Source organism: Nothoprocta perdicaria, unplaced genomic scaffold (assembly GCF_003342845.1).
Source record: "Nothoprocta perdicaria isolate Ctin4 unplaced genomic scaffold, notPer1 scaffold_13, whole genome shotgun sequence".
NCBI lineage: Eukaryota > Metazoa > Chordata > Aves > Tinamiformes > Tinamidae > Nothoprocta > Nothoprocta perdicaria.
The window spans coordinates 4,118,994-4,136,846 of record NW_020454427.1 but is presented as its reverse complement, the minus strand read 5'-3'; the positions used below and the strand labels follow the sequence as shown (position 1 = coordinate 4,136,846).

Below are 17,853 nucleotides of genomic sequence, written 5' to 3'. Positions count from 1 at the left end.
TTAATTGCCTGCATAACTCAAGCACTATTCACTGAAACATATGCCYGAGCCAAACTTTATATAAGATTTGTGTATTTTGGGAAAAAATGTGAAAGCAAGATAAAGTGAGAATTGTAATAACTACTAGAGTTAAAAAAAAAAAGAATTTTGCAATAAAATTTCAAATAAAAATTACTAGAAAAAAGAATTTTGCAATAAATGAAGTTGTTTAATTTGCTGTAGTTTAACTAATTTACTGTAGTTTAACTAATTTGCTGTAGAATGGATTTGTAAATCATAAAATAAAATTAGGAAGGTACTGAGTAGCTTGTATTCGTTACCATTCATCTTTCCACAGTCAGCATATAATAAATGACCAGCTAATCAAAAATTATTTACTCTGATGGCCTTTATTTCTGTTTTGAGGAAGATGCTTTTAGTTCATCAGCTTCTTTTAAGTCTCTAACTCTACTGGCAAAATGACTGGAATCCTTTTAGCAAGAATGCTTGCATGCACTGCATTACTTTGGATTTGGCAGTTGACTTCAATTACTATTCCTGTCGCGATTTTCAAGGTAGAATATGATCTGTTGTCTGCCTAATGCTGCTGAAGGTGGGGCTGCAGTCTTTTCAGTTTGTTCAGCCATTGGTGAGACATTCCATTTTGGTGTCTTTTGTTAGATTCGGAGCAGAAAATGACTGGCATTAAATGGCAGTATATTATAAAAAGATGTTAAGAGCATACATTTCCATTCTTTGAAAGTTGCTAAGTTGCAGAGTATCAAAGAACCTGATGAATGCTCACTTTGTGTGGAGAATTATAATGCTGCTGTACCCCACATCCATCAGCTCAAAAACTCAGGCTCTAACGTGTTTTCAGTGAAGTCTTTTCTGTGGCAGCACTGTTGATAATTTCAGATTCATCGACTTGGTATGTCTAGTGAAATTAAAGATTTTGTAAGTCTGCATTTTACTAACATGCTAGTTCTTCTGATGTAGGGCAGAAAAATAACATTCTTTATTCCCACCATTTGTAGGTTTATAGTAAATGTCCATTSATTTTAAATAATTAGTTCTTATATTTTAATCCTAAAGGAAGCAGCAAGAAATAAGACGTGGAAATGCGTGAAAACACACAATAAATATGTAATTTTGACTACTCAGTGATGCACTGATCATCCRTCTCATTTCTAAAGTGCCTCTATATTTCTCATAGTATTTCTGTAATGAATAAATTGTGAAACTTGTCACTGTACATAATGTATTCACATCGTGACTGTAAATCCTTGCGTCGCAACACCACATTTATCATCTATCTTGGCATATTTACTGTAATATTTCTGACTTGGGCTCTGATTATACATAGGCTCTCATCACGGAGCCCCTTTGGATTTATGAAGTGGCAGCTTGGGTAGTGAAACAGTGCGCAGTTTTAAAGTTCACATACTGAGGGCTCTTTTTTTTTCTGCTTTGTGCAGATTTAGGCAATAAAGTGGTGTGTCTTTAGAAGGGCATTTAGCAGCTGCACAGGTTGCTGGTGGCCGGAGCGTGTGCTCACTGAGCCACGCTGAGGTGAGGCCCTTCCCAGATGAGTCCTAGATGAAGCCTTTATTTAGGCAGGTATTACAATAGAGTTGCTGCTACTATGAAGGAATGATCAATTAGATTATTTTGGATTTGTTCCATATTGATGGCTACTAGCATAATTTCTTTCCTTTCTACCGGTCTTGACATTATCAGGAGGACTCTGTCATTGCTGGGTTACGCTCAATATTGCAGCCTGCCTCCTAACTTTTGGCGTAAAGCAGGTGAACATATTTCCTCCAAACATACTGCTCTCACTGAGGCAGTGAAATAATGGAAACAGCAGAATATGTTAAATACCCTGTGTATCTCTAATGCTGAAGGCATTTTGTCCATTAGCTCCTAAATGTGCTGAAAATAAGAACACAAGMTATCTGCTGAAATTTTGGTGGAAATAGAACAAGCATAAAAGATTATTAAGAAGAAAGCAGTATTTCTTCTTCTCGTGGYTGCTGCCTCATAGGATGAGAGGATAATGCAGGCTGGCAGGGACCTCAGGAGGCCTCGTGGCCCTGCTGCCCGCGCAGCGGGATCAGTGCGGGCAGCTCCACTGGGTCCCCAGCCCCTTCTGCTGGGGTCTCGCACAGCCTGCCCGSACAGCTTGTTCACTGCTTCACTGATCTCACACGGCAAAAGCTTTCCCTTGTATCCAACAGGAATAACGTTGAGTTTCATTCTTGTTTCTTAGAGTTTGTTACCCAAGTACTAATGCTGTCGGTTTGTTTTTCTTCAGGTAAGAAATGTTGCCCTTTGTGGAGAAGCAACCAAACATACGGCTAGTGCTGGGACACTAGAAAATAAGACATTCTGGTCCAGTTCTTTGTGTTTAAATGACAAAAGTCTGMTGAGAGATCTCATTTCCCATTGCAGAAATGGCAGAAGCAAAGCACTTAGCCTTTTATAAATCATTTTCCTTAAACTTTGCCAGGATTTCAAAGTGGTTTTGAATAATTCAATATATATTGATGCCTTGAAGAGTTTCTTATATGTCGCATGTTGAAAAGATCCAGACAAAAAAGCAGATGAGCTTTAAAGGGATTCACCAATTACACTGGTAGTAGTGCTGCATGATTATCCTAATAGCATAACATCATCTCATAGGTGAACTATGTTGATGGATAAATTTAACCAAGTATTACTGAAAGGCGAGAACACACAAAAGGAACGAGAATATGAGGACTATCTATTTAATTCAGAGGGGTATTGGCCTGCTTGCTGTGCTTTACTGTCTTTTGGCAGTGTATTGAAACACTGGAAGTACTTAAAACACATGGGTGTATTCGTATCTCAGTGTGTAGGGGGAGAATGAATTGTGGTTTCTTGCCAAACACCTGCAGTGTGTGTGTGAGCTGCCTTTGCTTGTGTGCCTGACCTCATGGGCAAGCAACGTGCTGAGTAGTTTTCTTGTCCATTGGTTTCAAATGTTGAATGTGAGTTAGTGATTCTGCCAATTTCAACTTTTGTAAGTCTCATTATGGATATTACGCATGTTTGTGTTCTTCATCATAATCATACATTGGCTCAGTGACTTCTGATAATTTATAATTGCTAATTGCTAACCAGGTGGCATAGGACTGTAATAAACCACTTTTGTTCATTAGAGCAAGCAGTCTCAAATGTCATTGCCTTTTCATTTTTCAGTTGTGAGCTCAGAAATGTYGGAATCAAATACCATATTCCATATTTTGGTTGTCCTAATTCTAAAACTAGTAATGACTAAGTCATTTTCCAGATAGCTTTTAGAAATTATCAAATGTTTGCTCTTTTTCTTTGAATCTCATTCTGTATATATCTTGCTTAAATGAAAGAGCAGAACGTTTTCTTCAGTGAGATGCACTGCTGGAAAAGTCTACAGTTGGCAGGGCCTAGACCAACCTGCCAGCTCAGTGACAGGTCCTGTTTTGCTAGAAACTTTTTGAAATGATCTAGTTTCAATTGCTACTTATGATTTACTATTATAATTCTGATTTCTGATATATATTTCTGCTGTGGCTCCATGTTAAAATTCGTGGTTGACAAAAGCTTCTTGTATATCTGCAGCAAAGAAATAAAACCTACTGCATTCAYGATACCAGATCCTAGCTTCCTTTAGGTGCTTGCCTAGAAGAATAATGGAAATTTAATGTGTCTTTCCTATCTCATAAGGTCGGGACTTGAAAATTCCACCAGAGTTAGTGATCATACCTGAAAATAGTTTAATGAAATAAACTACTTATGGAGCCTATGAAAGGAAATAAAACCRCAGAAGAGAGTAGTATATCTGCTAGCACTCTGCAGGATTGGTTCATGATGCAAAGTTTACTGTTTTCCACTTCTAACAATTTCAGTGCTGTCAGAGGAGAGAAGTATTTGAACAGTATTCCTGTCCCTCCAGTTCCAGTAATGATCAGCCACTGGCGTTTGAGTGAAACTGAGCAGAAATATCTGTAGGCAGAAATATTTTTAAATATTAATTGTGCATTACATATCAAAAGATAAAAAGTTCATCATCAAATCTCTAACCCCTTTGGTTTGTGGCTTATACCAGAGAAGAATAAAGAAAAYGTCCTGCTTGGCCAGAGACTGGCACGAGGCAAGTGTCCGTAGTCCTGGGCCAAGTCTCTGCCTTACTGTGCCTGCAGGAGCAGGGTTTGTCTTCTGCCCTTGCTAACTGTTTTGCTGCTTGTACCATTTGTGGGTGGCACTTTCACCTATCACCAGACACACAGTAAATGAATATTAAAGATATTCTGTAAAAGAAATCGTAGAAAACTTTCCATTGGTCAGAAAGTCATTATCCATTTGAAAATATTTCTCATCTTGGAGCAAGAAAGCATTGCAYTAAGTTGTCAAAAGCACAGAAGTTTAGTTCAATTCTTTCCAAAGAGAAATCTTGCCAATTTTAGTTATGCCATAATCTTTGTAAGATTTTCCCCAAACTCAGGAACAGCTCTGATTCTTTACAGATATAGCCATGTCAGAAATAGGTGGCATGCATTCCTACATTTCTTCCATTTTGTTTGGTAAAAAAGTGTTTTGGGCAATGTTGTGTTTCCATTGCATTCTAGAGGTATGAGTGTTTAGTACGTAACTTTGAAAGTTCCTCCACTTTGGTAGCCAATAACCCCATTAAGTGATACACAAGACAATACACAACATGGAATGTAAAAGTCTTAGGTTTTCCAAAGCTAGTGCATAATCATGAAGAAAAAAACCTTTTTTTTCCCCTCATATTAATTAACTCTGTCATTTTATTTTAAAGCACTGTGCTTTACTTTGGCTGAGTTAACATGCCCCTTGGTATGTATATGATTGCTTTTACTAATAATTACTAGCAATTACATTTTCATGTTTGCAACAGAAGTTGTTAATTTGTCAGGTGAAACAAATCACCAACATTAGGATTTAGGAATGTGCAGCTGAGGCAGGGAAAGGGGGTCACTTATTACAGTGCTTGTCAGCTTTGAGTGCAGGGTGAAGGGGTATTTAAGAAAAGTGGCTGAACCTAACTGTGTTTTTTTTAGGTTTTTCCTTTTTAGTGTTTTTGAATTGCTGTTGTAGAGATATTGGAAGGTGAGTTTCTGCCTGTGTTTTCTTATTTATATGCACATCTATGATTTTTTTCTAGTTTCTTTTTGAACTTTAGATAATTTGCCTTATATGGCAGCTTGTTTTAGAGATTGCTGTCTTCAGAGTAAGGTACTTATTTTACTTGCATTAAAATTGCCTTCTAATATGTAGTGTATTGTCTTTGTCTACTGGACTGGGCCTTTATGTTGCATAGAGATACTGTAGGTAGTAATGAGCTCTCAAGATGAACAAACAGTTTTTCTATTGTATTTTTCTAAGGAAAATAAATTTCCTTGGGCACTGAGCCTCTAGTGGGTGTCCATGTTGTTATTTCATTGTTCTATATAGTTAAAAGTTATATTGCTGCACAGAGTTTCTTTCACTCTCTGCCTGATAATTCAAACGTGTATCACTCTGGCTATTTCTTTGGTTATAGCAAGAGGTAGAAATCTCTGTAAGGTTACTTGTTATTGATTATTTTGAAAGTTCAGGATCTTTTGATGTTGTTGCCCTCTTTTAAATCTCTTCCCTGTGAGTATAGATGACTGCTCTTARGTGCAGCTGATTTTCCTGGCCAACACTTTCCTGAGTGTGAGAAATGCTTATAGGCTGGTAATGTACATAGCGATCCTTTGTGCCTGTGTATATGTAAAATGCATATAGACAGCATATGGCTGGCTTTTCAGATGTATTTATTTTTTTTCTAATACTTAAATATGTGCAGCCAAAGGCATTTTTGTCGATTCTTAATTTAAATAGTTTGGCAGCTCATTGATGGATTTTAGTGAAATGCTAATACTAGATGGGTGAACTCTTTATGAAGAAGATCTGGGATAAAGTAGATAAGATTGTTATTAATGTTGTCTTTAATGTGTATTTTAATAATTCCTGTAGTGTYCTAGGTGCTGCTAGGTGAGGAGGGGAACACTTCTTGGTCCAAAGAGATTACAGGGCATGCCAAGCTGCAGGTGACAGTGAGAGTCCCATATAAAGAATTTAAAAATAAAAATGGTCATTTTTATGTGAATAGCAAGCTGTCATCAAAATGTGGAGGAAAAAATAATGAAAATAAGGAGGGAGTAATTCTGAAGTGTGTATGAAGTCTGCATTTTAGTAACTTAGTGGTAGCTTCTCTATATAGTTCCTTTGAGAGGAACCAYCCTTTAATAAAAACCTCTGTGCGTGCCTATGAATTTCTCTTAATAGTTGAATTGTTCACCAAATTCAAGCTGAGCTTCTGAAGCTGCACTGGGCTTAAAAGACTAAAAGAAATTTCTAGAGCTAGACCAAGCTTGCAGTTGAGTCAGTTTGTACTGTGTCAGTGTTTTGAAGTATGTTGCCAAAGGGTAGTGTTTAATCTAGCTTTAGGCCCCCAGAAACAAGATTCCTGTGGAGCCACAKCTTTAGCGTGTTGTAATCTTCCTGCTTTTCCAAATCCCTACACCTTCTGTCAGCTTCCACACTTATTTCCATGTTGAAAATTGCTTTCCAGCCATTTCTGCACCTGCCTTCAAACTTCTGTGCTAAATTGTTTGCATAATGTATGTGCGGTGGAATGATTTTTTGCTATCTAGAATGAAGTTACTAAGCAAACTAGTACCAACCAGAAGCTGCTGGGTCCTGGCACGTGAAGGCCAAGGGTCTACTGCTGTTCCTGATGGCTGTTGGCAGCTGCTATGGCACTAGCTACCACTCCAGAAGGGCACAGATTTTTCTCTGCTGCTCCACTATATGGGCCAGCCCTGCGTAGATAGGTGGTGTGAAATGTCTGTATTTAGGCACCTGAGAGTGTGCTCTGCTTCCAACCCTCTGCATCTCACTTGATCATAAGGTTGCATCATAAATGATCATAAATGATTTATCATAATTGTACACTTGATCATAAATGCATCTCACTTGATCATAAAGGTCGTTAGATGACCATCGTGGCTCAAATGGGTATATTTTAGGGAGCTCAAATCTAAGCTGTTATTCATGATATAAGAACTTTTTTCGTTCTTCCCTAAAAGTAATTCTGTATTTTTTGGCTTCAATTTTGGTGATGTTGCCCTCTAGGAAGCGGAGTATGTTCATGCTTTGTGTCATTCCTGTTGAAACTTAAAACACATTTACAGCATCAATGACTTCTCTTGTAAGGATCAGGTTTAAATCCTATAATTGGTGTCGTTTTATGAATTATTAAATGATGATTGTATTACTACATATTACAGCTGCTTACTGAGGAAGAAAAGGACCTGTTGATTGAAATTCTTCCTGACGTGCCACTTAGTAGGTGCCTGGATTCTCCTCCRTCCTGAGCTTTGCTTTTCAGAGACATCTCTGTTGCAGAGTTGCTTGCATATTATCTAGTGAATCAATTGTGCAGTGTCAGGCATGGAATACTAATCCCTGAAAGCTTGCAAATAAAATGGGATACAGCTACAGTTAGTAAAGCTTGCTTAAGAATAGATATGAAACTTATTTGCAAATACGAATGATATTGGTTGCACAAAGGTTGTTTTCTGTGTTCTGGAAAATGTATTACCTGGCAAATTCAAAGATGAAGTCTGTCTGCTTTCTTTTTGTTTCTTCCCCCCTCTAGCAAAGTTCAAGATACAGCTCACAGCTGATAGCTGTGTAGTTAGTTAGGGAGGAATGTTTCTTTTCCCTCAAATGTTGGATGCTTTTAAAGCCTGTATAAAATGGCTCTAGTTGTTCAGCACCTCTTCTGAAAATGCAGGTACTTTTTCACTAAACACAAGTCCCAGCAAAGGTTCTCTTTCCTTCTGACTTGTCTGATTTGTGCTGTGCATTAGTGGATTTAAAGGTKACGTTTAAGTCACCATGTATGAAAAACTGTTACCATAAAGAGGAAGGAAATGAGCTATAATTGCTATTAAGTGAAGAACAGAACCCTTGAAGGGCTGGGTATGAGGAGTTTGGTCAAGTTTATTTTTGAGTTTTGTGATGGAAATGTGCGCAGTGTTGGGCTGAACGTAGGGCAGGACAGTTCTTGCTGCCTGTTGGTTCAAGAAAGTGAATATCCTGTATTTATGGTACATTGGGCATCTTGTTACTGAATGATTTTGGGTTTTAAGTCACAAGATAACCGTAGCACTTTGTCATGTACAAACTATAAGATTTATATTAAAATGACATTTAGGATCAACAGTTGAATAAATTTAAGGAACTACAGTTGGTTAAAGAGAAGCAAGAATGAAATATTTTGTCACAGACTATAAGAAATCATGAAAAAGGAAGAGCTGAAGTGGGCATCTRTTGCGCATCACTGGACAGAAAAAGTGAGAACTAAAAAATTATTGGACTAACTGTAGAGGAGCTGGGAACTCCTCTATAGGGCACCATWGTGTAGGGTAATTGATTACAAAGCCCTCCTTGGGTGCCAAGAACAATGAGGCATGAGTCTCTCATCAAAAAGTTATATGCTTAGATAACCCACTGACCAAGGAAGCAGGGAATTTGGACAGACTTAGAGCTCCACTTGAGGTGATTTTTAAGTCTACAGAATACTAGAAGAGAAAAAGGAGGGGGGAAAAAAATTAAACTGACTAATGATTTGGCACATTTCCCATTAAAAAGCCTAAAAAAAAGTAAAAAAAGACTTAGTGGTAAAAAAGACTTAGACCCTAAGTGGACTTAGTGGAGTGTGAGGACAAGAACATGTGGAAATCTATATGATCGTACCCATACCTGCCTGGAAAATGTGTGTGGAGGAGGGAGAATGGTCGTTTAAAAAAAAAAAAAAAAAAAAAAACTTCTAAGCTGGTAAGTTGCAGAGCATGGAATATCACATGCCAAAAAAAAAGTGAGGATATAAGAATGAGGAAGCACATTTTCTCTACACTGAATGTGAAAAGTAAAGAAGTATTATATTATTAATTTCTGAATTGCAGAAATTGCTATTTCCAATCCCATTCTCAGAGTTCAGGAGAAATTTTCTTATAATATTTTCTCCAAAACTCCAAGTTAAAGAACCTGTGCCCAATATGAGGGAAGGAAGGTGAAGTAAAATATGCAGAAGCTTGTAAAACAAGGGTAAGAAAAGCAAACACTAATGAAGGCTCAGAACTGTGCAAAAGAAGTTAGGATACTTCTATAAGAAAATGTTTGTGGTGCTCGCATGTCTGAGTGCAGGTAAACTATAGATATAGCATAGCATCTATATAGCATATAGATCCTGGGATCTAAAGATTTATGGAAAGACATGGAGAATTGAGAAGGACCCAGTGGGTGGTGGTGGGGAAATGCTTATCAAAAGTGTGATCCTGAAAATGACAGCACTGTGTATAAGTTCACTTTCAAGTCTTCAACATCGTGAAACACACCTTTTGCAAGGTTTACTGGACAAAAAAAATTAAGAACCAAGAGCATCAGGCAAACATTTTAAAAAATCATTTAATGTAATTTMTTCTGACTAGTGTTTTAATTTCCTGCATTTCTTTATGTCGTTAGACCTTAATGAGGTATTCATGATAGCTGGAATGAATAAAATAGTAGATTGTCAAGTCCCATTGCAACCTAGATGGAAACTAGGTTGACTATCACAGGAATTGAAGGCTGGCTGAAAGACTATAAGCAAAAGGTAGTGATAAGCAGCAGCATATTGAGCTGCCATGTGAAAGGTGAGAGGTGTGTAGTGAGGTGTCACAGGAATCAATTTTATGTCTGATCTAATTTAACATTTTCATTAGTGATTAGCAAATGATGAAGCAAACATACTAATGAGCTCCTTCAGAGAAAGATGTCCTAGCAGGTGATACAGAGACGGATGAAGCTATCTGGAGAGCTAGAGAGGTTAAAATCTGGAAGGAAGAAAACTCAAACCAAAAACTACTTTATCTGAGAGGTCACGAACTTGTGTGTGTGTCCAGAGAAGGAGGGAAATGGGGGGGAGGGGGAATATTCAGACTTGTTAAACAGACATTCCAACATGGGATTGAGAGAGGGGAGGAAAAAAATATATGTTGGTTGTGATAAATAGGTGCTGTGCATTTGTGGGTCTGAAAGTTGTGTATTGGGCAAGGATGAGAGCAATGGCTTTCTTCCAGGTAGTCAGGGAAGGAATGTGGGTTGGCATTTTCATGTTCACAACTACTAGTGCTTTCTGGCATCATCTATGCTTTGTGTTCTCCACCTGTCAGCAGGCACCAGGATAAATTAGCATCAATGTGAGGGTAGAGAAAGAATGACTGTTTGTCACTTATGTCATTCATGTGGATTTCCACGCTTAGCCAAAGTTCTCTGCAGAAAGTGAATCAGAAGAGTGACTTTGGCAAATTTTAATTTTGCAAATTTTGACTATTCACACTTYGGCAAATTTTAATAGGAAAAAATATTTTGGAATATACCCTTGGCTGTAGTGGCATTACACTATTTTTATTTAATATATACTACATTTGCAGTATTTTGGTTAACTTTCCAAAGCCAGTATGCTTCGAATAACGTATCTTATTGCCATTTACTGCTTTTATGGGCTGACTGTTTAAGGCAATGTCTCCTGCAGTATTCCAGGTCTTATTTTAAAACAACTGATAGTTCTACCTGAATTCTCAGCTCTGGGTTGGTCTTCTTCCATCAGCTCCAGGAGATTTTCCTACCTATGAACGAGCAGTGAGTTGGATTAAATCAATGCAAAAATTAAATCCAGCAGTTGATGTACAGCAGCTGAGTTGTAAAAGCTGTTCTTTCACCTTCTCAGTTGCTCATCCTACTCTGCAATGAAATMCCAAAGCCTGAGGTGCTGAAATACAAGTTTTGGTGTTGCAGTGCTGCCTGATTTTTTTTTCTCCTTCATTACTTAGTATTGATGAAAGAATTTTTGATTGTATACTGATTTTTAAGACTAATCTTGAGGAACGACATGTTGGTGTTGGGGAAGAGGAAAAAATACAAGATACTTAGAGAATAATTACACTGGTCTATGTGATGAAAATCTAGGTTTGATTTGCATCCTTTGCCTTGTTTTTGTGTGTTCTTTTCCTAAATTCACTCATAAGATTAGATCCTTTCTTTGTTCTAAAAACAGATGCAGGCAATAGATTCCTTTCYAGCAGGAGTACATCTGAGAGACTACTGTATACTAGCCTGAGTCTGAATAGTATGTAGGTGTCATGCAATGCAAATAAAAACTTCAGTATTCTGAGGGTTTCTTAAAYTACTACGAGTATTTTCCTTTCTCTTGAAAGACATGCACTATGTGGGCTGTAAGAGGTAACTTGGACCAAAAACATCTTGGGTTTGCATGGACATTGCTGTTCTTCCCTTGCATATAGCAATGGAAAGGTTTCTGACCATCTTGTAGTCAAATGTAGTTCAAAAGTCAAATACTGCTTTTCAGGTCAGAAATTAATTGTTTCTATTTTCTGTAGAGCTTTTTATACATCTCTGAATAGAACATAAAACATCTATCTGATGTTTCTTCTGATAGCTGTGTAGTTATTAACATGCAAATTGTGCTGCCATGCRCAGCATCCATTTTCATCTTGCATGTATGGGAAAGTATGAGCCCAGATTGTCAAATGCAGGTGCCTAAACTTAATAGTAAACATCTATAAATCAGTGTGTATCTAAATATGGATTTATAGATGTGCTTTGATGCATTTYAAAGCTGTGAAGGCTCTGCACAGCAGGGAATTGGGAATCTTTATCTCATCATGGATTGGTAGCTAGGTATAAGCTTTTACGTTGYGTGATTTTGGCCATAAGCTTCTTTATAGCAAGTTAWAAATTCTCTATAAATATTYGAGGTGTTTTTTGACCTTTTAACTWTTTTCTGCGTTGATTGTCTGTAAGATGATTTGTAAGGAAAAACACATTTACAGACTTGGAGGAGGAGATGCACCCTCAAACTAAATCCTTCTCAAAAACRAGAGGATTTGAGATCAATCTCCTATTCTCATTTAGCTAATTTCTCTGTGAATATATTGAACTATAAATGACAGTAGAGCTCTGCTAAATTACACTGTGGTATCTTAAATGGTTTGGCTGATGTTCATTAGTTTGTGTAGCCTGCACTAGCAAATTTACAGTTCAATAAATCTTTCCCTTTTTACCTAAGGGACATATAATGCAAAACACTTGAGCACAGGGTGTTTTAGACATGTGTTCACTAATAAGGCAACTGTGCTACTTGTTGAGTAAGCTGGAGTAGCATTAGATATCCAGAGGAGGGCACCTGTGGCCCTGGAGTCTGTATGTTCCAATCTAAGCGGTGTCTATACATCAAACTTTATTTTGGAGGGGGACGGAGGCTTTTTAGAGAGTCTTGTCTGAAGTGAGCCAAAGGACTATTAAGCAGTCATGGGTTATGCATGGTATCCGCTTGAAGATTAGTTTGCTGGTCTCTATAATTAATKGACATATTTATTGCACAAATTACTATCAAATAAGAGCAACTTCTTTCAAGTGCTTTCAGAACAGCAGCTGTGGGCTGTGGAAATGCACTCATATCATGAAGGCCAAAAGCGTTTTCTGCTCTAAATTCAGTCCGGCCTAGGGTTGGTAAATATTTAGAAAAGGACTTGTTCTCTCTAATACAATGCTCTGTTTCTTTGAGCAAAGTAACTTGGGTTCCTCTTTGGGTCTGGGGAAAGAACTGAACAAAAGAATGAAAGWACGCAGTATTTCCAGTAATAGAGTTCTYCCTTGGAGGTGTCACCTGGAAAGTSATGTCAGTTATAGAAATAATGCTATTGGAGAAATCGGAAGATCATGCTGTCTAAAATCCAAGTAGTAGTTCAAGTACTGTAATGGCCCTCTATAGTATTACTACTTCATTGCTGAGGTAGCATCGGATCGTGAACATGAACTTGTATTATATGAAAGTAGGGGTCAAACTGGAACTGTAAAGTTTGCAATCAAATTGGTTGTTAATGTAGTGTGAGATTAGAGAAATGAAATGTAGTTTTAGCTCTTTCTTCCTACACACAGGTAGCAGGACAGATATTTCTGGAATCCCAAACATTGAGCTACTTGCAGGAGCTCTTTCATTTTGTCTGCTGAATGTTCAAATTACTTTTAGATTTTGGTTGAGAGTTTCTATGAAAAGCTTCATCTGAAATGAGATTTGGTATTTCTGTGGGAGGAAAAGTAAATCACTTAGCCAAAGACAAAGGAGTGTTTTTTCCAAGGTCTTTGGAGAGTTCTAACCTGTTTTCTCTCTGTCCTGCTGAAGCTAATAGGAGCTTCTGAAAGCTGTTGGTGAACTTGTCCTACACCTATATCACTCTGAAGACTTGAATTTCTTGATTTTTTTTTTTCYGGGCTAGAGACAAAAATATAATTAATTTCAACATCCAAAATATACTTTTATTTGAAAGTTCATAAATTTTAGCAGAGTTTTAAACTGTAAAGGCATGTTTTTCACATACTATACACACCAAACCCTACAAAGCTTGTAAAATGTAAAGTGTAAAATATCTGCAAAAATATTTGACACTTTAGTTTCCTMTACATGATAGTCTTTTACAATTGCATCAGTTAACTTCTTGGTTCTGATAGCAAAATGATAGGCTATGTATTGAGGAAAGGGAATGAGGCTGTGTCCTTGATATGAAAGCTGCAATCATGAATTGATTTACACCATTGCTAACGYTGCTTGGTGTTGGGTGGCTGTAGCAAAGTATGAAAAAAGCTCTAGCTTTCCTCGTTCTGAATTACTTTCTGCTTGCTAGACCAGTTGATGTAGATTAAAGTCCTTCTGAATTGAAAGCTTGCTTGTACAGTATGAGTTGAGAAATACTAAATGCCTATAAATCTTGACTTGCTTAGCTTTTCTTCAAAGATCTCAGAATATCAAGCTAATTGAATAACACTAAGTTCAACATGTAGTTTTGTACAATTGAATTCATTCCAGTTACCCATCAATACTATATTTCTTGCTAGTGCCCTCCTGAGTTCTTATTAAGTGAAATTTGATGAGCTATGATAGCAGGGTCACCTTCCCAGCTTCATAAAGAAGTTGCTGAGCAACAATGTTCCACAAAGGATTACAGAACTAATCCCCTAATTTTTCTTTCCCTCCAAAGGCTGTTTKGCTTATCTGTTCAGGCTGGCATGATAAAGAAAAAGGGGATTTTCTATTAACATTTTACTATGTTATATTTTATTAAGAGATACACTGACTATGTCTGAGGTGATCGTAAATTTAGGTTGTTTTTATTTTCTTAACACTAACAAAAAAAGCAGTAGTAGAAAGAAGCAAGGAGTAAAAAGGAAGTATCTGTGTGTATCCTCACAAAAGGAGATTTAGAAGGTAGCTGGCTGATGTAAACGAGTGCTCCATTTAAGAGCAGAGCTATGTTGTATCAGCTAAAGCTTGATTTGCTCAGCTTCAATTTCTTCAGTGAATTCTGACTAAAGAAATGAGAATTGCACATGGTAATTTGTGGTTTATTTTCTTGTGTTCAAATTCAACAGGAATGTCTATTTATGWCTGAGGGTGTTTATAGTAGTCAAGCACTTCCTACATTATTGATTATGCATTGGGTTCTGGTGTTGACATAAATGTGTTAAATAGCTTCACTAGATTGCAAATTAAAATTCTGGATTTGTAATTGGCATGAGAATGTTCCACTTCTGCACAGGTATTAGTTCATCTTTATGTMCTGAAAAGAAGAAAACACTGAAATTGGAGATGATAGAGGATGGAGGTTAGAGCTGTACTTTCGACCATCAAGGAGTGCCAGCACTTGTGTGCGCTCATTTATTCTTCTCGATGTGCTCCGAGACATTCATTAGTGGTAGACTCATGACTGAAATTGTGGAGTAAGTAAGAGTTTGCCCTTGATCTGTGAAAAAAAAAAATAAAATATATATATATAATGAACCAAGCTGGTACTAATTAATACATCCTGTAGCTCTGCCTGCTCTCAGTCTGTTGGAGGGGTTTTGGGGGGATTTTTTCTTCTGGAGAGCTATTAGACTTTTTTCAGCACAGATATTTATGGCTGTTATTAATGCTGTTTAGCTTTAATGTATATATCTACAGTTTTGGATCTTCAGAAATTGTCTTGGTCAACAAAGAATATGAAAAAAATCACTTTTGTATTTCARAAAATGCATTCCCTGCTTTAGGGACATATTGCATACAACTCTTGCTGAAATGGATATGAGTTTAGGTGCCAAAGTATCTCCAAGAGCAAGGATAAACTAAAAAGCTGAGAGGAATGAGAGATCGACTATGACAGCATTTTATCATAGCTGATAAAATTGCCTGTAGATCAGCTGGTCATAATGAAAATAACATGCAGTTTATTAGGACTATTCAGAGGGCTCTGCTCTTACTGCTACTCCAACAGCTGCCGATTGCTGAATGAAGGGAAGTTTACTGTTTCTTCATCATCATTATTACTGCAGGAGTAAGCCCCTCTTGCTTCTGTTTTAAACCTAAAAACTGAAAAGTAAACTCTAATCTAAGGTTTGCAGATGACTTTTCAGATTCCCACAATTTGAAGGATATGCATTCTGGCAGTATTAAGTGACAATAGTAAAATCTACTCRGACAAAATAGTCTTGAACAGTCTGGAATAGTCTACATCTTTTCTATGGTTTGAAACTATGAGTTTTCTTCATTTAACTCAAAAGGCAATAAAGCTATAAACCKCTTTGGATCAATGATCTTTTATCAAATATCTCTTAATCCTATTTAGTCTTGCTCTCAGATCAGTTTTTTTTAGAGGCTGAGAGATTAATTCTGTGTGCCAAGAATAGAATTAAAGTGGGATTGTCTTTTCGAGTTGCCAAGCATATATGGGAGTAGGAAAACCCACGAGGACTGGGATAGTCTTGGAAGCAATCTGTGGAAGGAGAGTGGTGGTTCTCATTTCAATTTTGCTCAGTTTGTAACATCTAGCAGACTTGAACATGAATAGAATGACTAAGGGAGTTTCCTTGGGTTTTGCTGTGYTTCCCTTTCAGCACAGTTTGATGATCCTGGGGAGCGTGCACAGCACTGAGCCATCTGCTTCTTGCCAAGGAATTGCTGCTCTCTGTCTGCCAGATATAAAGGGCTTTTCCTTAAAAATCTCTCATGTGATTACACTGACATCTGGAGTTCAGAAGAAGGCTCACCTCGTGGTCTTTGAAATTTGCTGCAGGATTGTGTGCCTCTGGATGTATACACATGCACACTCCTTTCAGTAGGACTTTTTAAGACTTTAAAATAACCTGTTGACTTACTAGCTTCATTTAGGCTCATTTTTAATATTGGTCATTAAAAATAAAATAGAAGTTTTTTACCAATGCAAAAGACAGATCCTTTGATTGAAAAGGTGAAAAGATGGTGACTGAAGATAATAAAGCCTTGCAACTATTCCCAATTACATTTAACATAACTGATTCTCATCTTGTGCTTTTATTCCAAAAGCTTTTAAGAAATGTTTGAGCTTTTGAAGGCCAAGCAAAATGACATACCCAGCACTTGTGAAGACTATCTGACACTGTTACCCCAAAATAACTTGAAGATTTTACCACCCTATATTTCAGCCCTGTGTATTTTTCCCCTCTGTACCATTTGAAATGTGCTCTCCCTCTTCTGAAGCTTAAAAAATATAGCTTGCTTGTGAATGCTGTTGACTTATGTGCCTTAATGTTAAAGATGATGGTGCTGTAATTTGTGTATTCCATAGCCCCTTTTCAGTTGGGCTTCTTCCCTTKCTTGTAAGCACCCCTTGCCTCTAGGAAATAACCATCCCTAAAGACCACAGAATTCTTGGTGAAGAATAAGTACAGACTGAATCGTTGAATTTATTTTTATGCTATCCTAGAGGAAACAGTGATTATTAAATCACCTCCAGGCAGAACCTTGGGCTTTGGATAGCTTCCAACTTATTTTGCCTGTCCCCTTCTTTAATGTGCTRGATATGATGAGACCCCAAGCTGGCATTGMTTCAGGCAGTTACTGCAGCAGTTCRGTAAAAGTTGTCTGTAGGTAAGTTCTTTTGATGTGTTTATGGTATTGTTAAAAACAATAAATGTATGTCAACATATATTAGGCTTTCACCTAACTTCTACTGAATGTTTCCTGTTGTGYGCTACCATATTCTCACTCATAGGACAAGCACCACAACAGAAGATGCTTGGATAGAAATGGATTGGAAGAAAACTGAACCCATGAAAATGCTAGTAAAATGACACTTGTGTTTTTGAAAGTGATCTTTTTAAGTGTTAACACGTTCTTTGTGCTTTACAGTAAATGAAGTGGAAGGTGAAGACAGCTTCACTCCCATATAATGGGACAAGACTGAGAAGCTAAGCAGAGRTGGATAGTTATTTTTATGTTCTGGGGAGGTGGAAGTGGGACCACCAAAAGAAGACAGGCAGCCAATAGTGCAAACCTAAAAGTTCAGCTTTTGCTTCATGCCTACTAACTTTTGAATGTATAACCACATCACCTTGAGGCGATGTTTAAGTAGTTTCCAATGAGTTTGTGAACTGGGTTGTTTTAAGAACTACACGACCAAGGTGTGAATGAATTAAAAAAAGAAGTCACACAAATACAAGTTCATTCTATAATCTGGAAAAAACTTAAGTGAGAAGACCTTTATTTAAAACCTGGATGTCCGAGTGGTACAGTGCTTGCAATTTCATTAGAGAAGGTGGTTCCTCTTGTTCACTTTTATTATAACTTAGAAAGTTCTTATCAAGCAGACTCTTTACCTTTCCTGAACAGGGGAAATAAATGGACTGAGTAATACTTAGATGGTGATACTTGCATTTTTCAACAAAAATAAGGAACTTGAT

General features: G+C 37.3%; 1 long non-coding RNA gene across 1 annotated transcript; it reads left to right on the top strand.

The window, feature by feature from the left end:
• Positions 1-5,060: 5,060 nt before the first annotated feature.
• On the top strand, positions 5,061-16,262 carry LOC112942619. Its single transcript, XR_003248417.1, has 2 exons — positions 5,061-5,115; positions 16,030-16,262. It is a non-coding gene; the product is annotated as an uncharacterized LOC112942619 (long non-coding RNA).
• The last annotated feature ends 1,591 nt before the right edge of the window (positions 16,263-17,853 follow it).